The 23,469-nt window shown below is 46.4% G+C and overlaps 1 protein-coding gene and 1 pseudogene across 4 annotated transcripts in view; one reads left to right on the top strand and one right to left on the bottom strand.

Moving 5' to 3' along the window:
* The window catches only part of AGTPBP1 (ATP/GTP binding carboxypeptidase 1), a 200,998-nt gene extending 195,314 nt beyond the window's left edge, over window positions 1-5,684 (bottom strand). For 2 of the 4 annotated variants that reach the window (XM_062208619.1, XM_062208620.1), the window contains exon 1: window positions 5,511-5,563. The gene's annotated coding sequence lies outside the window, so the exon portion shown is untranslated. Of the gene's footprint in view, window positions 1-5,510; window positions 5,564-5,645 lie in introns of those variants that run through there. The other 2 variants (XM_062208617.1, XM_062208616.1) reach the window with 2 other exon arrangements.
* A 7,768-nt stretch (window positions 5,685-13,452) lies between these two features.
* LOC133771088 (small nuclear ribonucleoprotein-associated protein N-like) lies at window positions 13,453-22,295 on the top strand (annotated as a pseudogene).
* Window positions 22,296-23,469: the final 1,174 nt, after the last annotated feature.

Here is a 23,469-nt window from a genome sequence, read left to right as displayed (position 1 = left end):
TCTGTCTCTCCCTCTGTCTGTAACTTTGCCTCTCAAATAAATAAATAAATCTTTTAAAAACATAGAAAAGATATGAGGCAAAGCCAGAGTGCTGGGCACCTCTCCCTAAAATAGCTCACACTCATCATAAATTGAGAGAAATAAATGAGAAGTAAATGGAGATTTTTTTAGTTTATGAGCTAGAGATTAGTTGAGGTTTTCACACTGTGCGTTCAGTATTTTATACTTAATTTACACATGTCAACAGAAATGTACAACCAAATCTGGTTTTTATTCTTAGTGTCATTTCAGATTATTGTAATTCCTCCAATTCAATCGGCTCCTGACTACAACCATTACAAAATCCCTGTATTTTCTGGGAATGACCTTTATTGTGCTGAGTATAATTTTTAATAAGGCCTTCCCCAGAGCCCAGGGTCTGACCCAGGAAAGACTAGATATCCTCAGTGCCATTTCCCTTCCTAATCAAAGTCTTGTGGAAATCCTCTTTATAATTTAAATCTACAGGTTCTCAAAACATGGCCCATAACTCCATGGGTCCTGACGCTCTCTTAGGGTCCCCACAAGATCAAATTATTTTTATACTAAATTTAATATACTAAATTTGTATAAATAATTTTATACAAAATTACTGGCATCTTGGAAAAAATAAGGCCGGTAACACCAAACTGTAATTTTAGTCATTCTACTTGTCATTCCCGGGACCAGCAGTTATTAAGAAAAAAGAAAGAAAATGCAGGTTTTCTTAACACAATGTCCTTGAATAATCAAGTTCCTAATTCCCCTAAGTCTCAGCCTACAAATACACCACCTTTTAATACTCTGGGTGGCAGAAAGCACATATGTGTGAAACACTTGTGCCACACACTGAATTACAGTAATTCGTCGCTATCTCAGGGCAAAGTGCTTCTCTAACGGAACTGAGAGCTTGAACTAGCCTCTCTGTTCATGAAACAAACATCGCTTTGAGAAGTACTGATGGCTACAGTTTCTCAAAATTGGGTATACTGTCTCTCTCTGCCTCTCTGTAACTCTGCCTCTCAAGTAAATTTAAAAAAATCTTAAAAAAAAAAAAATTGGGCATACTGGCAGAGGTTTTCTCAGAAGTGAAGTGAGTCTACTGTCCCATTAAAGAACCAACTGCCGCTTACTGGTTGCCAATGATGAACTGTAAGCTTTCAGGCAAAAATCAGAATTCTGAGAAAACAAATCATGATGATTTTAATAAGTGTGACTTTCTTTGAAAGCTGTATAAAGAACTATGCCAATATTTGGAAGATGCTACAAAGGCATGTGGTGTGCGCTAGTATTAAAATTGCTTTGTCTTAAAACTGAGTGTGAGGATATTAGCAATACGTTGTGAAGGAGACTGCTTATCTCACAGTGAACATACTGCGGCTGAAAAAGCTCTGGTTTGATGCTTAAACGACCAAAACCCCCCAACTTTGAAGCTGAAGAAGGCAACCCTCTCCATTATTGCAGCACAAGTTGTGGAATCTCTTGAGTGCACAGACCGTCCAGTTGTATGTATCAGACTATTCCTACTGATGGAGTGCTCCAGGTAAGGAAGGGAAATGCTGCTTGTTTTCATTTGCCCGACTCAAGTGTCTGAGAACCCACTCTCTCTTGTTCTCCTAGGCTGCAATGGAACAACTTTACCAGGGTTTGGGCATTTTCTTTTCTGTATAAAACATGCTCAGCAAACTGCACCAGTTAACTAGGGTTTGGTAAATTGTTATGTTAACAATTATGACATCTGCAATGTTTTACAAAGCAACTAATTAAATAAAATCACTATTGTGAGGACTTCTCATGTAGCACACCATGGAAAAAAAAAATCCACTGATAACGACTTCAGATTCCACACCACATAACCTTCAGAAACTACTATTGGTGGAGTTTGTGGTGTAAAATCAAACAAGAACATCAACAATTATCTGAGAAGGCTATTACTACGTCTTTGCCTTTCCCACACATTAACTGTGTGAGGCTGGATTTTCTCCAGATGCTTGTAGATACTTCAACCTGGAGAACTGACTGCAACAGACTTGATGCAGAAGCCAATATGACAATACAGCTGTTTCTATCAAACCACACAACAAAAGAGTGAGAACACTACTGTTTTGTTTTCAAAGGTCATTTTTCATTAAGAATATGTTGTGTTCATATATAAAGAGTTTACAAATGCCATTTCCAGTGAAGTAACAAAAATTTTTATATTTATTTTGATTTACAATACAGTAAACATACACACATAATCCACAAGTAGCTCGATCAGGGTCTTAACTAAGTTTTGAGGCAGGAAAAGGAGTCCTAAGACCAAAGATTTGCAAACATCTGATTTAAAGGACTGAGAATTAAAACTGGTTGAGCATTCTGCAACTGAAAATCCAAAACCGGAAATGCTCCAGGATACTAAACTCTCTGAGGGGCCATAAGACTCCAGAGGGGGAAGATTTCAAACACGATCTCATGCAATCAAAACATAGCCACACTCGGGGCTGGCACTGAGCATGGCGGGTTAAGCCACCACCTGTGCTGCCAGCATCAGTTCTAGTTTCCGCTGCTGTTTCCAATCCGGCTCCTGCTAAGGCACCTGAGAAAGCAGTGGAAGATGGGCTCCTGCCACCCACTTGGGAGACCAGGATGGAGTTCCAGGCTCTCAGCTTCAGCCACTGTGGCCATTTGGGGAGTAAACCAGTAGACGGAAGATCTTTCCATCTCTCCCTTTCTCTGTAATTCTGCCTTTCAAATAATAAGTAAATCTTTCTAAAAAACCTTAAAGACATAGCCATACTAAAAATATGCTATGAAGTTATCTTCAGGCTATGTGTATAAGGTGAATACAAAACAGAAATGAATTCTGTGTTCAGACCCGGGTCCCATTCCTCAGATATCTTATTACAGATATGCAAATATTCCAAAATCTTAAAAAATCCAAACTCCCAAGCACTACAAACAAGGGGTACTCAACCTGTATCAGACACTGCAATCCAAGAAGAAAAGCAAGTACACAGAATTATTAACGGAAAAAAACTAAGGAAAATTACACAAAAGCTGAAAATGAACACACAATCAAATCAGAACTAACCTCATTGTACTCAACATAAAAGATCCTTAGATGACAGCAATTTTGCATGTATTCTACAAACATGTACTATGCTGATCAGGTAAGCACAAATATACCCACTAATAGTTTGATAGACACTATTTTTGATAGCAGTACACGACAGGCAAAGAAACACCCAATAACAAACTCAAGACCAGACGATTAAAATAGCAGCCGTCACCCACAGGAGGGAGGCAGTCCAAGGTTCTGTCAGAAGGGACAGACAGGGATATTTCAGCACTTCTTCAGCAACAGGGGCACCCACTGCAGGGTCTAAACTGTTCTATTTAAAACTGCCTCACAGGTGGCCAAGGCAGGCCAGTGACACTAACCTCTCAGCCCCTCAGGAGCAAATGAAGGACAACGGAATGAACCTGTTGCCTAAGGGGAAGCAGCAGCAGCAGCCCTGACAGGTACCAAGCACGTGGGATTTACCAGGCACTTTGGGCTAGACTCATCTAACACTCTAGATCACCTTAAGGTTACACCGTTATTATCCCATAATCGGAGTTCAGAAAATTGAAGCGCAAAGAGGATAAATACATCGCCTAAAACAAAGGCAGGATTCAAACTCACTCTGGCTCTAAGGCCCAGCCCTTGGCTACCACACTATAGTACACAGACAAGTACCACACATCACACATCTTGGACCTCCTCTTCCCTCTGCTAATGGAGGTAAACCTGTTCTTACATAGCAGTTCAGCTCAGCTAGATTTCTCTAAAGAGAACAAATGACTCAGGCCAGTTGGAACAGCTTCTCCAAACTGCTACCACCCAAGTTTTCCTTGCATTAATACACTCGGCTGTTTCTGCAATGTCCACCAGATACCACAGTAGTTTCAAGTCTGCCCCTTCATTTCCCAGTTCAGAGTGCATCGGGGATGGCTCTATTGCAAACAGAATTTTGAGGGCCCTAAAAATGAACCTATAGGTTGGCACCATGGCTCAATAGGCTAATCCTTCGCCTGCAGCGCCGGCACACCAGATTCTAGTCCAGCTATCTGCTGTGGGCCGGTAGTGCAGTGGATGATGGCCCAAGTCCTTGGGCCCTGCACCCACATGGGAGACCAGGAGAAGCACCTGGCTCCTGGCTTCAGGTCAGCACGGTGCACCCGCCACAGCGGCCACTGTGGGGTGAACCAGTGGAAAAGGAAGACTTTCTCTCGCACTGTCCACTCTGCCTGTCAAAAAAAAAAACAAAAAAAAACACCTATAACTTCACCGTACAATCTGCCTCCCGAGAAGTGGAATGGGAAACTGAACAAGTCATATAAGAACTCTGGCACACCCTGTCTGGCAGAGATGACAGCTCCAGCAGCTAGATTTCTACCACTCAAGTGCAAGACCTGGACGGAGCTGCCAGTTCCAGGTTTCAGTACTGCCTGGCTGTAGCTGTTAACCGGCATTTCAGTGAACCACTGGACGAAAACTGTCTCCCAAAATACATCGATAAAAACTTAAAAGAAAAAAAAAAAACCCTCTGCCTTTAGGGTGACTAATAAGGTGTGGATAAGCCAGCACTATCTGACAGTCACTCTACATAGGAAATGCCTAAGGGCAGATCTTCCACAGTTCTGTGAAGTTTCAACATTTGGCACATGTTTTTAAAGTAGGTACCATGTAAAGCGCCTAAAATAAATCATCGGTTTGGCTTACAGAGCTGAAAACATTCCACAACACAATCACAAAAACAACTTTCTGGTTTTCCAAAAAAAGAGAGAGAGAGAGAGAGAGAGAGAGAGAGAATTTCTAAGAATAATTCCGAGGTTAACAAAGTACTGATGGTTTACAATAAGAAAAGTGAAAACGAGCGATCAAAAAGACCAGTGAGGTCGCCTCTAAGTACAAATTGTCCTGCACTGGAATCAAACGCTCCTACAATTTTGAACTCCTGCAGAACAAAAAAAAGGGGGGTAAGGAATGGGATGAAAAATAAAAAAATCAAAAGCATGCATGCACACAGAATTAGTGCGGTATTGCAAAAGAGAATGTCCGCGTCAGGTCCCGGAGCCAGCCGCGTTAACGGGCAGTGGGCTCAGCTGTCCAGACGCACAGGGACTGCTCCCAGCCCCTCCCCGGACTAGGAGCCCACCCCGAGCAGACCGTCCCGGGGCCCTGGCGGCAGAGCCTCTGCGTTCGGGTTCCACCGCAGCCGCGAACCCGCAACCCCGGCCGGCGGCTGCGGCCAGACTCTGCACTGTCACCCAGGGCCCTGCGACCGGGGCTCCCGAGCCGGCGACAGAGGCGCCCACCGCGCCCGCCCCGCGGAGCCCGCGTCTCGCCGGCCGCCCGGGGCACCGGGCAGGGCCAGCGCCTCAGGCCCCGCGCTGGGGCCACCCCGCCGAGGGAAAACTCGTCACCCACAACCTGTCAGGTGAGGGCGGCGGCCGGGGGCGCTCACCGGCTCCGGGTGGGGGCGCTGGCTGGGGGGCCGCGCCGAGCCGCGGCACCGGGCTGGGCGCCGGGCGCTGGGCGGCTGCTCGCTGAGCGCACGGCGGGTCTGTCGCCGCCCGCCGCCCGGTGTGTTCATACAAACCCCGGAGGCCGGCGAGGCGAGGTGGCGGCTGAGGCGGCGGCGGCGGCGGCGGCGGAACCTGCCCGCATCCCGCCAACGTCAGCGCGGCGCCCCGCCCACCTCACGCCTTGGCCGGCTGACTCGGATGCGCGTGCGCGGCAAGGGGGAGGGCACTCTAAGCGGCCGGTGGCGGCGGCGGCGCACAGGCGGAGGCGCTGCGGGAGAACTGGCTGCGCGCGCATCTCCGCCCACCCTGTGCCTTGCATCTTGCAGCCCCGCATGCGCGCGGGCACCGCCCAACCGCCCGAACCGAACCAGGTGGCGGGGCGGCTCCCCACGTTCTTGCCCTCACCTCTCTGTGCGCCCAACAAGGGCTTCTCCCCACTCCCCGCCTTTTCCCAGAACTAGGCGGCGCCCACCCGGCCACCCCCAGTCACCCTGCAGAAATCACTCTCCCACCACGCATACATCCAACTTGGGGCGGGGTCGCTGGGAGGGGGCAGTGGGGGTCTCGTCGCTCCCTGCGGCCCGCCTGGTCTCCCCCCCATGGCCCCAGGAGACCCCGGAGAGGCTGGGCGGGACCTGGCATTAGCACTGCCCAGCACCTTGGAGAAGCAGACAGTGGCACCATGTGGCCCAGCCTCATTTTGGGGTGTCTGGTGCTCTACGGCTGGCTGATCTGTTCTCTGTGTGCCCACGTGGACCACAAAGACGGCCCTGCGGCGCTGGCCGCTGCCCTCCGCCCGGGGAATGGCTCCTGGGCAGCCAGAGCCATGTCCAGGGGAGAGGGGGAATGAGTGACAGCGACTCCGTTTTGCTTTTGTGCTGCTGTCTATGGTGGCCAAGGGGGTTGGGATGGGGGGTGGTACGCAGAGTCAATCTGCTGCCGCCAGCTACAGGAGTTCTGCGGAGAGCCACGAGGATTTTTCATGTTTTCTTGCCATTTGGCTTAAACAGAATTAAAGCAGGTTCACAGTGCAGTGCAGCGTGCCCCCTGCAGATGCACGAGAGACTGCCATTTTGTAAATGCCATGCTTTCCTGCATCCTGAGCACCCACAGGTAGGTTATGGTATTGAATTTTCAACAACGACCACACCCGAGCTACACAATCTGAAAAGGCAGTATCTGAGAACACCTAGGTGAGAATATTGAACATTGTGCAAAAACTGAATATATGTGATCTACATGAGGAATGTATTTAAAGAAGTGTCCCTAAATGAATCAGTCTGCAATAAGCATTATGTGTGTTGGGGGCTGGCACTGTGCCACAGCAGGTTAAAGCCCCAGCCTGTATCCCAGTTGGTCCACTTTCAATCCAGCCCCTGCTAATGGCCTGGGAAAGCAGTGGAAGATGGCCCAAGTGCTTGGGCCCCTGTACCACGTGGGAGACCTGGAAGAAGCTCCTGGCTTCAGATCAGCCCAGCTCCGGCTGCTGCAGTCATCTGGGAAGTGAACCAGCAGATGGAAGACCTCTCTCTCTCTCTGTCTCTACCTCTCTCTAACTCTGTCTTCCCAAATAAATAAAATCTTAAAAAAAAAAAAAAACATGTGTGAGTGTGTGTAGAATCTGAATTCTTCAGCAAAGCATTGTTAATGTGGTTTAACAGCTAGGACTCAGGCCCAGACTACCACACACAGCGAGGTAAATAGCAGACTTAGGGAGCTTTGAAATGATTGCAAACGCATAGTTTGCTGTGTGAGTGACATACCTTTTGCTGTGGCAAGAGTTGGGAGGACTCACCCTCCCCTGGACAATGTGACTTCACAGCTTCTGGGACACCACGTGTGAGAACGTGGCAGGAACAGTCTCTCCCAGTGGGAAGGATACATTACCGCTTCTCAGGTCCTACATGTGAGCTGCTGACCACACCTACTGGAGTTCAAAATGCATGTAAATGCAAGAGTTTGGCACAGGGAGGGAGGGCTCAGGTGGTGTCAGCCCACACCCTGCCACCTGCTTTTCCAAGCACCACTGGGCTCAGAGTTCATCTAAACCTTGCTAGCAACACCCCCATCCAAAAGCGTCAAGGGACCACCGTGAATCTCCTCTGTGTTGGATGACACGTCTCTTGAGAGCAATTCATGAAAGATACACCTCTTTCCTTAATGCGACTTTATCTTCCACAAAGGCCTCCTTCTGTCCTAACTGAGCTATTACTGATTGGCATGTACTGGCTATGTGAATTATCTATCAAATATATGCCCCATAAGCTCTGTGATTAGTCTCTTTTTTTATATATAAGGTTTATTTATTTGAGAGGCAGAGTTACAGACAGAGAGAGGGAGAGACAGAGAATGAGATCTTCAATCCACATCTTTGCTTCAATCATGTCTGTCCCAAGAAGTTTCTATAAAGTCACAAAGGACTGGGGTGGGCATTTAACCTACTGGTTAAGGCACTGATAAAGACAGCCACAACCCTCATCAGAGTGCCTGGGTTTGAGATGAGGCTCTGCTGTCATCCCAGCTCCTGCTAATGTTCAATCAAGGAGACAGCAGGTGATGGCTTAAGTATTTGGGTCTTGGTCACCCACATGGGAGACCCAGGTCTTGGAGCATCTGTGGAACGAACCAGCAGATGGAAGCTCTCCCTCACTCTCTAGGACTCTCTCTCTCTCTCTCTCGTAAGCTTTTTTTTTTTTTTTTTAAGAGAAGATGTCATCTTTCTTGCAGAAGAATAGTAGCAAAACAGAGTCTCCGTTTGAGTTGGTTTTTCCCTCTATATCTTTAGTGGGAATACCACAGACCAGTCTTTGATTCTAGATTTCAGGACAATCATCAATTAAATAAATCCAAGGGCTTATTTATTCTCTATATCAGTTTGCTTGGGGTGAGATCCAGACTTTGAAGAGTGCACAGCCATGATTTCCTGGATGGCAAACAAATTATTGTACTGCTGTGTCAATGCAACTTGCTGGAATTACATCCCCTGGAACTTTCTTTTTTTTAAATATTTACTTATTCATCTGAAAGGCAGAGTTACAGACAGGGAGAGAGAAAAAGAGAGATCTCCCATCCACTGGCTCACTCCCCAAGTAGGCCACAACTATCAGGGCTGGACTAAGCTGAAGCCAGGAGCCAGGAGATTCATCTAAGTCTCCCACATGGGTGCTGGGCCCAAGCACTTAGGCCATCCTCCACTGCTTTCCCAGGCACATTAGCAAGGAGCTGGATTGGAAGTGGTGCAGCCAGATCTCAAACCATCGCCTACACCACAACACTGGCTCCCTTTGGAACTTTCTGGAAACCTACCTACCGAGGTGCTGGGGAAAGCCATTTGCAGGGAGGTGTCTCACTGTAGAGGCCCGTGACTGGCCACCACATGCTACCAAATCTGTGCTGCCTGAAGAGCTTCCCAAAGGTACTTAACATTGGCAGATGAAGTACTCAGCTCTTGCAACAGGAAATCTGTGTTGCTGAGCCCATGCCCATCCTTCATCCCTACCACCACGAGCACTTTGTGTAATGTTCCATTGAGCAGCCCTTGGGGTGGCGTGGAAAAGAGGCTGAGACAGGATCAGCATGTCCATCTCATTGAAAACTTTCTCCTCTGCAGTGCCTGCTCTTTGGCGGCCCACAAATATAACCCAAGTAGCTTCACAGTCTGTGCCACTCAGAGGTCCACTCTCGTGTCTCTTTCCCAAATGTTTCTGTCATCAGTGTTTCATTCAGGTTCCTGACCCTCCAGCCAAACCATTGGCAACTGCCCACAGAGCAGTGGCGATGTATACAACCTATACTGCTGGCCATCTCTCACTCCAGATATGAATAAGCAAGCATACTACTCGCAGTTCTCACCCTGTCCGTCAGGGTCACCCCCCTGGAATGCTACAGCATCTGCTTTGTGCAGGTGCCTCTGTAGACCAGGCTTGATTTTGCTTCTAAGACAGCTGGTCGCATATACAATATTCTAACAAAATATATATCCAGGTATTAGCTACAGCACTTTCTGCCTTTCTCCTAGAGGTGGGAACATTCTAGAGAACTCTAGCTCAACCTGTAATTCGTTCCTGAGAATTGAGGGCAGACAGCAGCATGGTGTTTAACTTGATCTTACTGACCAAACTCCACAAAGTCAATTCTGGGACACAGGTGAAAATACTTGTATGAACTTCCTGTTGCAGTGTTTGGGATTCCAGGTGATATGCTTATACCTTGACTGTTTATAAAGAAACATATTTCAAATAAGTGTGTTTTTTGTTTGTTTGGTGTTTTTTTTTTTTTTTTTTTTTTTTTTTTTTTTTTTTTTTTTTTGACAGGCAGAGTTAGACAGTGAGAGAGAGAGACAGAGAGGAAGGTCTTCCTTTTTCTGTTGGTTCACCCCTCAAATAGCCACTACGGCTAGCATGCTGCGCCCATCTGAAGCCAGGAGCCAGGTGCTTCCTCCTGGTCTCCCATGTGGGTGTAGGGCCCAAGCACTTGGGACATCCTCCACTGCCCTTCTGGGCCACAGCAAAGAGCTGGACTGGACGTGGAGCAACCGGGACAGAATCCGGCGCCCCAACCAGACTAGAACCCGGGGTACTGGTGCCACAGCCAGAGGATTAGCCTAGTGAGCTGTGGTGCTGGCCACATGTGTTATTCTTACACAGTATAAGAAATACATATTTTGGTCTCGGTCCAAATTCCTGCCATAGAGCTCCTAAAACATCTGGACTCTTCACAGGGATAAGTGTCTTTCTGTAGCTACTGAGATGACTGGGGACTCCCAGACAACCTCCCAATGGGAGCTGTTTCTCATCAAGAGAACCAACTTGGTAGTGATAGGTTTAGGAATTTCAGCCCATGCCCCAACGGCAAGCAGGCAAGAGGGGCTAAGGGTTTCCTTGATCACCAAAGACAACGATTTGATCTGGAACACCTGGGCAGTGGCACTCCCACAGAAACCCAAAAGGACAAGGCTTGCAGAGTTTTGAAGGTGCAAAACATGTGGTGGTAGTGGGAGGGTGATGAGACCAGATAGGGCACGGAGGTTCCACACTTTCCTCTATGTACATTGCCCTATGTGTTTCTTACAGTTGGCTGTTCCGGAGTGCAACCTGCAAATGACTCATGGTAAATAAAGCACTTTCTTGAATTCTGTAAGCCACTCAAGCAAGTAGCCAAACCCAATAAGGGAGTTATGGGACCCTCTGATTTTTTAAAAAAACATTTATTTATTAATTTGAAAGTCAGAGTTACACAGAGAGAGAAGGAGAGGCAGAGAGATAGGTCTTCCATCTGCTAGTTCACTCCCCAATTGGTCACAATGGTTGGAGCTGCGCTGATCCAAAGCCAGGAGCCAGGAGCCCCTTCCAGGTCTCCCATGCAGGTGCAGGGGCCCAAGCACTTGGGACATCTTCCGCTGCTTTCCCAGGCCATAGCAGAGAGCTGGACTGGAAGTGGAGCAGCTGGTACTCGAACTGGTGTCCATATGGGATGGTGACACTGCAGATGGCCACTTTACCTGATATGCCACAGTGCTGGCCCCCCGGGGCCCCCTGATTTGTAGTTGATCAAACAGAAACATAAAAACAACATGGATATGCTGTTAATTGTTGTCTTTCGGGACTGGGCTCTTGTGGAATTTGACAGTACCTCTAGGTTAAAAAATGTTAGTATTCAGTTAAATTCTGAATGTCTGCCAGAAAAGGAGAATTGCTTAGTGTATAGCAGGGGGTGGAGCTCCAGAATTTGGGGGACTACAAGTGTGATGAAAATACTGAAGAGGGAAAATGTCTTAGTATTCCCTATACCATAAAGAAAGAGGATTTACAGATGAAAGAATTCCAACCACAGGCTGAGCCAACATAGCACACTGTCGGGTGTCCGTGGTTTCCACAGGTGACCCTGGGGCTGCCTGGGAGCTGCACTCATTGCCACTGGCCAGCATCTGCAGAGAGGATACAGTGTATCAAATACAGATCCCTATGTGGGGAAGGGTCAAGCCTCAAAATTCAAACTATGGACTCAATTCAGCCCTTACCACATTTGCACAACCAGAAAGTTGAAACATCCACCCATCATAGCTCAGGTACCATCTGTGCACCAAAAGTAAGAACAGCTGTCTTTAGATGGTAGAGAAATGGCTTTTGCTGTCTCCTTTAGCTTCCCTAGTTTTATAAGTTGTTATAAGGAACACAAGGTCACTGTTGTAATTAGGAGTGAAGCTATTGTAAAAGACAGAAAAAAAAAAAATCTCATGACTTGAGCCCAGCTCACCTGGCTGACTCATTTTCCAGTCTCCTTGTAACAAATAGAATGTTTCCAGCTGCTCCATTTTAAGAGAGATCTGTCAGGGGCCAGCACTGTAGCGCAGCAGATTAAAGTCCGGGTCTGCAACTCTGGCATCCAGTTAAAGGTACCGGTTCAAACCCCAGCTGCTCCACCTCTGATCCAGCTCTCTGCTATGGCCTGGGAAAGCAGCAGAAGATGGCCCAAGTCCTTGGGCTCCTCTCTCTGTGTGGGAGAATTGGAAGAACTTCCTGTCTTTTGGCTTGGGATCAGCGTAACTCCGGCCATCATTGCGACCAGCTGGGAAGTGAACCAGTGGATAGGAGACCTCTCTCTTTCTCTCTCTTCCTCTCTCTCTCTCTCTCTCTCTCTGCCTCTGCATCTATATAACTCTGCCTTTCAACTAAATAAATGAATCTTTAATGAGAGAGAGGGAGAGAGAGAGAGAGAGAGAGATCTGTCAGAGAGCATGGCCTGCTGATGACCCTGGTACAAATTCCTGAATAGCGATGCCTCACGGATGGTTAACATGGTTAGCCACGACATTTGGCTTTTCAGTAGATGCATCCCAACTTTATCCTTTTCTGGAAAACTAATCATTGCTGGCTAAACTCATGAATGGCTGCCTTCCACCCTTCATAATAATCTGTTATTCAGCAGGAGTGTGCTTATATAGCAAAGGAAATGTTCTAGTCTTCCACGAGTATCTTCAGTCGTTATTGGGGTGTATTGTTTTTAGCAGTGATATGCTTTCTCCAAGCAGAAGTTTGTTCTGTGAGCACAGACCCAAAGTGAAGAGGATCCAAGGCATACCAAACCCAGGCTCTGGGGAATGTCAGATGGCACTCCCCCAGTTGCACTATGGCACACAGCTCTCTGAGGGTTGCCACTCCTGATGGATAAAATTACTCCACCTGCAACTGCACTAGACTGACTCACTGAAAACAAGCCAACCCCAAATAATCCCTTATCTTCCATGACTGTCATCTTCTATGCTGTAAATAGCTCCCACAGTGGCCTGTTTCAGGCTACACACAGAATTCAACAAGAGCTCGCAAAATCCTGAATGTTTGTCAGTTCCCATGAACCTCTATCAGTGACTACAGCACAACTCATGGATTCCTACATGTGTGCTCCTCGCAAAACACAACCTGCCATTCCCTCTTTATGTGTTCAGACTCCTGGGTCCTAACACACTCATGGCATCTCAGGCTACAGCTTTCTTTGGGGAGTGTTCCTGTCTTGATAATATACCTAGATGGCAGTGTAGGGTTAATATTATGAGGAAAAGTAAATTGAAAGTAGATCATTGTAAAAATTAAGAGAGGGGATAGGAGAGGAAGGAGGAGGAAGGGTGGGAGTGAGGGAGGGTAGGGTGGGAAGTATCACTATGTTCCTAGTTCTGTATACATGAAATACATAAAATTTGTTTATGTTAAATAAGCTTTTAAAAAAAAACAAATAGAAGAAAGATTCTCCAAGGCTCCAATTATAAAACAATTTCAAAGAAAAGGAACTGCTTGTTGCCCTGGTTTGATCAGAGCACATTGTATACGTGTGTTCAAATGTTCCACTGTAGCCCATATATATGTGTGGTGGACACACCAAATGATCATGACAGTTGATACAAAAAGTTACAATAGTGGAAATCCATGTGAAACACAGATGGAGCACACAGAAGCCCTAAAAAGCGGGAACAAGCCCAATGTCCAACAGCAGGTGAATAACTCAGTGATCGGTGTTCCATTCAGACCAAAAGTAAACTATTGAACCACACAGCAGCATAGAGAAACCTCAGAACTGTTAACGCAAAGCAAAGGAAGCTAGAAACAAGAGTGCAGCTGTTGTTTGATCCTGTCTCTAGAAAATTCTGGGAAACACCAGTCTAATCTATAGTGAGAGAAGGCAGGTCAGGGATTGCTGAGGGCTGGGATAGAGGTGGAGTGATTAACTAGAAAGAGCAGGACAGAACTTTCTCAGTAAGGGGAGTTCTCTAAGCATTGATTATGGTGGGGAATATGCACCTGTATACATGGGAAAATTCCCTGAACCGCACAGTGCAAGGAGTACATTCCACCGTGTGTAAATTGTATCTTATTAAGGCTGATTTTTTAAATAATCACTGGTAAAGAAGAGGGGTGACTGATGTCCACCGGGGTGGTTAAGGAAGGTTAGACCATAGAGGGGATGAACTAACTGGGCTGTGACTGAGGACAAGAGGAGAGAGATGCAAATGTGAAATGGATTGGAGACCTCTGCAGACAAAGAACATAATGTGCAAAAAGGACCCGTGAGTTGCCATGGGAAGCTCTAGGAAAGGACCGTGGGCTCTACGTGGAGTGAATAGGGAGAAATCCAGGGCCAGTGTGTGGCCAAGGTAAGCCAAGCCCTCTCTCTGAGCCTTGGTTCTCTCCTCCGTAAGACTGAAGGGTTGGAAAATAAGCAGACAGAGGCACTGGACTGAATAATCTCTAAGACAATATTTTCAAACAGATGAGCCACAAACTAATTTTTTATTGATTGATTTTATTTGAAAAGCAGAAAGGAGAGTCAGTCAGAGACAGAGACAGAGACACAGAGAGACTGAGATCTCCCATCTGATCGGGACTGGGCCAGGCCAAAGCCAGGAGCCTAGATCTCAATCCCGGTTCCCCATGCCCATGGCAAGGACCCAAGTACTTGAACCATTACCTGCTGCCTGCCAGGGTACGCATTAACAGGAAGCTAGAATGGAAAACAGAGGCAAGACTCAAACCAAGGCATTTCAGTATGTCTGGGGGCATCCTCACGACTGTGCCCAAATGTCCACAGTGGTCAGAGCTGAGCTGAGGTTGAAGCCAGGAACTCAATCCAGATCCCCCACGTGGGTGGCAGGAACCAATTACTTGAGCCATCACTTGCTGCCTCCCAGGGTGTGCACTTGAGGGAAACTGGAGCCAGGAGCTAGAGGCAAGGATTGAACCCAGGTACTCTAATGTGGGATATGAGTGTTGTAGCCGCTAGGCCAAAAACACCTGCTCCACTTGGTCAGTCTTATACTAACCACTTATGTATACCTGTCGCATCCACTGTCCTCTAAAGGCCTCTTAAACAATCACAATTTGTTTTCCAGTGCTTAGCAAATTGTTTTGGATATAGTATGCATTCAGTGCACGTTTGTAGAATTTAATGTAATTTAGAAATAGCAGTTCCTCCTTTTCTTTTTTAAGATTTATTTATTTAAAAGAGTTACACAGAGAGAAAGAGAGGCAGAGAGAGAGAGAGAGAGAGAGAGAGGTCTTCCATCCACTGGGTCACTCCCCCATTGTCCACAATGGCAGGAGCTGTGCCTATCTGAAGCCAGGAGCCAGGAGTTTCCTCCGGGTCTCCCATGCGGGTGCAGGGGCCCAAGGACCTGGGCCACTTCTACTGCTTTCTCAGGCCACAGTAGAGAGCTGAATTGGAAGTAGAGCAGCCAGGATTCGAACCGGTGCCTATATGGGATGCCGGCACTGCAAATGGTGGCTTTACCCACTGCGCCACAACACCAGTCCCACAGTTCCTCCTTTTAAAAAGTTTTCAGTGCATAGAGGCAGGGGCAAGGAAAACAAATTATAATAATTACATATTACATCCATTTACAGGAGAAACGATGATAACAGGAAAGCAATTGTAAGAACGCTTACTGAGAGAAAAGTGCATCCTTTCATCTGCATCTTTCAGAGCCGGCCCCTGTGGGCTTGAATGGACATGACTGGCTTTTCCTATTGGATAATTCTCTCTCCTTTCAAGCCCATGCTCCTTCCAGTGCTGTCTGTATGGCTGGCTCCCGTGCAGCGCTCAGATCTCAGCTCAGCCTAGTTGGACCTGAGTTGCCTGAGCAGGGACTGACACAAGACTCAGGAGCAGACTTCTGGAAGCAGAGGTGCAGACACAGGGCAGAGCAGAGATCTATCAGCTGGCTATGGTTATCGTTGTTGGCTGACTGCAGCCATGAATTTCAGCAGCAGTAAAGAAGGCTCTTTAAAACATAAGCATAGGGGCTGGAGCTGTGGCGTAGCATGTAAAGCTGCCGCCTACACTGCAAGCATCCCATGTGGGCACCAGTTCAAGTCCCGACTCCTCACATTCGAGCCTGCTCTCTGCTATGGCCTGGGAAAGCAGTAGAAGATGGCCCAAGTACTTGGGCCCCTGCACCCAACGTGGGAAACCCGGAAGAAGCTCCTGGCTCCTGGCTTCAGATTGGCAGAGCTCCCACAGTTGCGGCCAACTGGGGAGTGAACTATCAGATAGATAGATCTCTCTCTCTGTCTTTACCTCTCCTTTCTTCTCTGTGTAACTTTTTCAAATTAATAAATGATTCTTTTAAAAAAACAAAAATAAAAACACATAAGTCAGTTCCCTCGCATCACCACAGATGATCAGTGGCATTTTTTTCTTTAGTGTCATCATGAACTTATAGGTTTGAACAACAACTGAAGTATCTGAATATTTTCAGTGATTATCCTTATTAATTATCAAATTTCTTCCTTTCCTCAGTGAAAGTGTAATTCACATTGGTTCCAAGTTACTTTGATACCACCAAGTAGTCTTTTTTTTTTTAAGATTTATTTATTTATTCAAAAGGCAGAGTTTACAGAGAGAGAGAGAGAGAGAGAGATCATCCATCCACTGGTTCACTCCCCAAGTGGCCACAATGGCTGGAGCTGGGCCAGTCTGAAGCCAGGAGCCAGGTGTTTCTTTCATGTCTCCCACATGGTCCAAGAACTTGCACCATCTTCTGCATTCCCAGGCCATAGCAGAAAGCTGGATTGGAAGTGGAGCAGCCAGGACTTGATCCAGCACCCATATGGCATGCCGGTACTGCAGGCTTTACCCACTATGCCACAACACCGGCCCCTTGGGAGGTTTTTAAGCAGCAAAATCTCACTGAAAGTAAAATATGTATTTTAATTTGTATTTATTTTCCTTTTATTTGAAAGACGGAGAGACAGAGAAAAAAGAAAGACAGTTATCTTTCCTCTACTGGTTCACTTCCCAGATGTCCACAACAGCCACAGCTGGGCCAGGCTGATCCCAAGACCTAGAACTAAATCCGGTCTCCCAAGTGGGTGACTGGGACCCAAGTACATGGGTGGGCATAACTGGAAACTGGAACCAGAAGTGGAGTAGCCAAAACTCAAACCAGACACTCCAATATGGGGTACAGGAGCCCCAAGCAGTGACTTCACAGCAGCGCCAAACATCTACCACCGAAATTTATGTTTTAAATATAAAATGCAGCATGTGTTCACATTAATCATCTAAACCAAAGTCTAAATCTCCAGAGTTTTTATTTCAATCTTCATTTTTCTTTCACTAAAACTCCTCTCTCCTACTCCCAAAATTCTGATTTTGATAAAAATAAATGTAATAAGAATATGATAATTCATTTGTTTTATCTCAATCCACACTTATAAAGTTCTCCAAATAATAGTACTAATAATAATACATCTGTCACAGGCTGGGTTCTCCAGAAGATGACACTGAAACGGAGTTTGGGGTACAGCAGAGAAACAAAAAGAGAACAGGAAGAATAAGGCAGAAGCCAGATCAATGTGATATGACACAACCAGACTCCCCAGAACCTGGACCAGTCCAGCAGGGAATTCTGGAATGAACGATGCCCTTCACAGATGTCTCACTGACCAGAACTTATAATCCTGTCCTAGTTGGTCACCAGATATGGACTGCGCCAGGAAGAGCATGACCCCAGGAACCCGAAGACATCCCTACAGAGAATCTGGGACACACTCCTAGTCTACCATGGTCTCCAACCATGTGGTTATTGAGAACAGTCCAGGATTATTTTTATAATTCTTTCTGTTTTTAGGGTATATTCCTTTAGTTATCGGCAACTGAATTACTATATATATTATCTTAAAGATTTATTTATTTCTTTGAAAGAGTTACCGAGAGAGAGAGAGGGAGAGACAGTGAGAGAGAGATTTTCCATCTACTAGCTAATACTCCCCAAATGGTTATAACTGCTAAGGTGGGGCCAGGCTGAAGCCAGGAGCCAGGAGCTTTATCCAGGTCTCCCATTTGGGCAGTAGGGACCCAAACACTTGGGCCATCCCCCCACAGCTTTTCCCAGGCCATTAGCAGAAAGCTGGATCCAAAGTGGAGCAGCCGGGATGAGAACCGGCAGCCATATGGGATGCTGGTGTTGCAGGCAATGGCTTAACCCACTATACCACGTGCTGGACACTCAAATTACTGTATTTTAGAGACATTCAGAAAGATGTCTTCCTCCCTAGTAATGCTGTCAATTGTATCTTTTTGTAAGTTCATCTGTTTGTATTTTAATTCTACTTCTAAGTAGGATTTTTTAAATGTTTACATGGACCCAAAACCAAAGTAAAAATAGAACTTATAGATGAAATCTAGCATTTATCTCTGTACCTACAATTCTCTCTATACCTAAAGGTAATAATGGATTGGGGCCGGCGCTGTGGAGTAGTGGGTAAAGCTGCCGCCTGCAGTGCCAGCATCCCATATGGGCGCCAGTTTGAGTCCCGGCTGTTCCTCTTCCTATCCAGCTCTCTGTGATTGCCTGGGAAAATAGCAAAAGATGGTCCATGTCCTTGGGCCTCTGCACCATATGGGAGACCCGGATGGAGTTCCTGGTTCCTGCTTCAGCCTGGCTCAGTCCCAGCTGTTGTAGTCAACTGGGGAGTGAGCCAGTAGATGAAAGATTCTCTCTCTCTCTGTAACCCTGCCTTTGAAATAAATAATAAGGCTGGTGCCGCAGCTCAATAGGCTAATCCTCTGCCAGCGGCGCCGGCACACTGCGTTCTAGTCCTGGCCGGGGCACCGGATTCTGTCCCGGTTGCCCCTCTTCCAGTCCAGCTCTCTGCTGTGGCCAGGGAGTGCAGTGGAGGATGGCCCAAGTCCTTGGGCCCTGCACCCTCATGGGAGACCAGGAGAAGTACCTGGCTCCTGACTTTGGATCAGCACGATGAGCCAGCTGCAGCGCACCAGCTGCGGCGGCAATTGGAGGGTGAACCAACAGCAAAGGAAGACCTTTCTCTCTGTCTGTCTCTCTCTCTCACTATCCACTCTGCCTGTCAAAATAAATAAATAAATAAATAAATAAATAATAAATCTTTTTTGAAAACCTTTTCAATAATTTAATGGTTTATCCTTCTATTTTACTGCTAATTTTAAATGACTTCTCTAAGAAATTCTAAACAAACAATTGTGTTGAGTTATAAGAGTAAATTTATTAAGCCTTGTGTTTACAGCTTACAGAAGCTTTTTTTGGGCTCTCAGTACATTATTTAAGTTGCTTCCAGAGGGAAACATGGAGCGAAGTCTCTGTGGACATGTTCTCGAGTGAGGTGCTCCAGAACACACATGTGTGACCTCTGAAGATTACACGGACTGAGGCAAAGTGTACTTTTTTGCTTCCAAGTCATCCCATGGGCCCTACGTGGCATGGTACTGCAGTGCGTCTTCTGAAAAATGAAGTGTCACGGGTTCACTATTGCCTCTTTCCAACAGTTACTTGGCTCAGGCTCCTATGTTCTTTCTTGGCTCCATTCTGATAGCTGAATTAAATTAATAAGAATCTGTAATTTATGTCCACAGTGTACCACGTGCAATTTGGTACAATTTGGTTGCTAGGTGCTGTTGGGAACACAAAAGGCCAGGCCTGATGCTTGCTTCTAGTGTATTGGGGGAAGAAGGAGCCATTTCAATGATCTTCAAGCTGATTTTTATTGTTGTTGTAAACAGTCCCACCCGCTGTAGAATTCCTGTTTTCTAGGAAGATTCCTCAGGTGAAGAGATTGAACCAGGGCTTGAGAATCAGGTGAAGTGCCCCTGCTTCCCTGTTTTCAGATGCGTTTGGAAACACTGACTTGGGGTGTCAGGAGGGTACTCTGGATCTGGAAGAAGCGTCAGTGCTTCCACCCAGGGTGACAGCAGAAGGCAGAGCACCGTGGGTCTGTCCAACACTGTAGCAGTGCTGTGAACAGAGCCTAGGAAACACAAGCTAAACACACTGTTAGAGAGTGGCAGAGTTCCACGTAGCAACCGCTGCTTTCTCCCTGAGGTTTTTAACTGGTGTCCCCGGAGAGCCTCCTCGAAAATGAAGCTGCTCCAAACAGATCCACAAAGGGTGCGTTTTTTTTTTCTTCTAAAATTCCATAATTCAGAAGTACCCTTAAGAAAAGTCAAGGGGCCGGCGCTGTGTCTCACTTGGTTAATCCTCCGCCTGCAGTGCCAGCATCCCATATGGGTGCCAGGTTCTAGTCCAGGCTACTCCTCTTCCAGTCGAGCTTTAGCTCTCTGCTGTGGCCTGGGAGGGCAGTGGAGGATGGCCTAAGTGCTTGGGCCCTGCACCCGCATGGGAGACCAGAAATAAGCTCCTGTCTCCTAGCTTCGAATCGGCGCAGCTCCGGCCGTTGCAGCCATCTGGAGAGTGAACCAATGCAAGGAAGACCTTTCTCTCTCTCTCTCCCTCTCACTGTCTGTAACTCTACCTGTCAAATAAATAAATAAAATATTAAAAAAAGAAAAGTCAAAATGGCTTTTCTTTCTCTTTTTAAAAAGATTTGTCCTATTTATTTGAAAGGCAGAGTTACAGAGAGAGAAGGAGAGGGAGAGAGAGAGAGAGAGAGAGAGAGAGAGATTTTCCATCTGTTAATCCACTCACCAGATGGCCACAACTGTGGGGGGGTGGGGGGGGTGGGTTTTGGGCCAAGCCAAAGCTGGAGCCAGGAGCTTCTTCTGGGTCTCCTATGTGGATGACAAGGAACCAAGTACTTGGGCCATCTTTCACTGCTCTCCCAGGCACATTTTCAGGGAGATGAATTGGAAGTGGAGCAGCCAGAACTTGAACCAGCATCCGAACAGGATGCCGGCATTGCAGGCAGTGGCTTAACCCAATGTACCATAATGTGGCCCCTTCTTTTCTTTTCTTCTTTCCTTCTTTTTTTTTAATGGTATTAACCCTTTATAAAGGATAAAGATGCAAAGATTTGTCACTGTAAATCTTTGGATCTGTGGGTAGGCAGGTGTTGTTTTGACATTTTTAAAGGTCATCAAATGAAATTATAAAGCAAATTTGCATGATCTTATAAGCTGCCAGAAACATAAAAGACACAGATGATAATATGATATGCAATCAAATGATTTACCAAAATTATTTATTTAGAGTGCCTTAGTGAAGTTATTGGAAATTAACAATAAAGTGGAAAGACAAGCCATAAAATTTAAAAATAAGTTACCTTGTTTATATAGCTATGGAGAGAATTGTGGGGACAGAGAGGGACAGTAGATTTGTTTTTCTTTAAGATTTATTTATAATTTTTATTATAAACAATTAATTATTATTATCTCCACCCACATGAGAGACCCCAAGGCTCCTGACTCCTGGCTTCAGATTGGCGTAGCTCTGGCCATTGAGGCCACTTGGGGAGTGAACCAGCAGATGGAAGACCTCTTTCTCTCTCTGTCTCTAGCTTTCTCTCTGTAACTCTTTCACATAAGTAAAATAAAAAAAAGATTTATTTTATTTATTTAAAAGTCAGAGTTACACAGAGAGAGGAGAGGCAGAGAGAGAGAGAGAGAGAGAGAGAGAGAGAGAGGTCTTCCATCCAATGGTTCACTCCCAAATTGGCCACAAAAGCAGGAGCTAAGCCTATCTGAAGCCAGGAGCCAGAAGCTTCTTCCAGTTCTCCCACTCGGATACAGCAGCTCAAGCACTTGGGTCATCTTCCACTGCTTTCCCAGGCTCGTTATCAGGGAGTTGGATTGGAAGTGGAGCAACCGGGATTAGAACTGGAGCCCATATGGGATGCTAGCTCTGCAGGTGGCAGTTTTACCTGCTGTGCCACAGCGCTGACCCCAAGCATACAAATTTGACCCTCTGTGATGTTGATGAGTTCAGGAAGTTAAAGCCAAAGCATGTGACAGAATGAGAGCTTGAAGAAAAGCAGGTTCTGGATCTGACACGGCTGCACGGGGACAACTCTGCATCGGTGACTGGAGGGGCCACCTCCCAAAGATCCTGGCATTGCGTGGGTACCACTTGCTGGTGCTGCAGGATGCTCTGCTGGCAGAGGGGACCAGCTGGGGTCCCAATCCCCCAGGCTCCTGTCTGAGGACCTAGGGGACCAGCATAGTGAGTATTGATTGACTCTATAGGGAAGAGATGCTGTAGCAGCTACTGCTGTTGTTGCTACTGCCTGCATTGCTGGAGCCCCACCACAGTACCCAGCAGGGCAGGGGACTCCACCCTTTCCTCCTGGTGGCAGAGCAACCCCACCTCCAGGCATTATGGCACCTACATCTGGGATGAGACCATCCGTGGTCCACCAGTTCTCCCTGCTCAAGGGACACCACAATGCATGCCCCCTCCATAGGTGAGACCTCCTCCACCAGGAATCAGAGGCCCACCTTCCCCAGGGTTGTACCCACCAAGACCCTAGGATACTGCCAATCTATCTCAATCACTGTTTTCCCTGCAATGTGTCTTGTGAAGTTGTGCAGAGTGTGCATTTTTATCATCTCTTTCTGCATTAACAATTGCCAATAATAAGTGCATAGAGCAATTAAACTGCTTGGGGGGGCTCAATATAAAGTTAAAATACAGATAAGGGAACTTGCAAAGAGGTTGCATTGGCAGCAAGACAACAGAGGGAAGCATCATTGTGAATGGCTTTAAAATAGAATCATCTGATTGCACTACTATCTTATAATACCTCCTTGGGATCAATGAATGACTCACCGTGTACTTGGCCAGGAGTCCACAAACCATGTCCCTGTATAGATTTAGGACTTTGAAAAATAGTACCCTACTTACTGTTTCCACTTCTTCAGCTAGTTTTTTGGTTTTTTTGTTTTTTGTCTAATTCAATGAGCTTAACGTTCTGGTTAGCTGACTGAGATTTTGGGTATATATGCTTGGGATCTGCCGTGAGCTTCAATGTCGGCATAAGAATGATTTTTACCCTTTGCAACGTAGGGGGAAATTTTATGTTAAAGATTTATTCATTTATTTGAAAGTCAGAGTTACACAAAGAGAGAGGAAAGGCAGAGACAGAGAGGTCTTCTATCCACTGGTTCACGCCCCAACTGGCTGCAACAGCAGGAGCTGGGCCTATCTAAAGCCAGTAGCCAGGAGCCAGGAGCTTCTTCCGGGTCCCCCACATGGGTGCAGGGGCCCAAGGACTTGGGCCATCTTCTACTGCTTTCCCAGGCCACAGCAGAGAGCTGGGTTGGAAGAGGAGCAGCAGGGACTAGAACTGGCGCCCATATGGGATGCCGGCACTGTAAGCAGCAGCTTTACCCACTACACCACAATGCCGGCGCCCCTCTCTCTCTTTGTAACTCTGCCTTTCAAATAAATGAACATTTTTTAAAAAAGAAAGAACATTTTTTTTAAAAAGAAAAACCATTGTGGATTTATAAAAAAAACTGAGCTTGAGTTATCCTACAGAGAATACCAAAATATTCCCTCCAATCTCTGCTCACGGTGACCCCTCCTATTGCCATTTGACATGAGTATGACCCGCATGTTACAGTTAATGAGCCAATATTGATGCATTGTTGTGAAGTGAAGTCCACAGTTTCTTCAGATTTCCTTAGTCTGCTCCACATATC

Source organism: Lepus europaeus, chromosome 12, assembly GCF_033115175.1.
Source record: "Lepus europaeus isolate LE1 chromosome 12, mLepTim1.pri, whole genome shotgun sequence".
NCBI lineage: Eukaryota > Metazoa > Chordata > Mammalia > Lagomorpha > Leporidae > Lepus > Lepus europaeus.
This window is presented reverse-complemented; position numbering and strand designations above follow the sequence as displayed.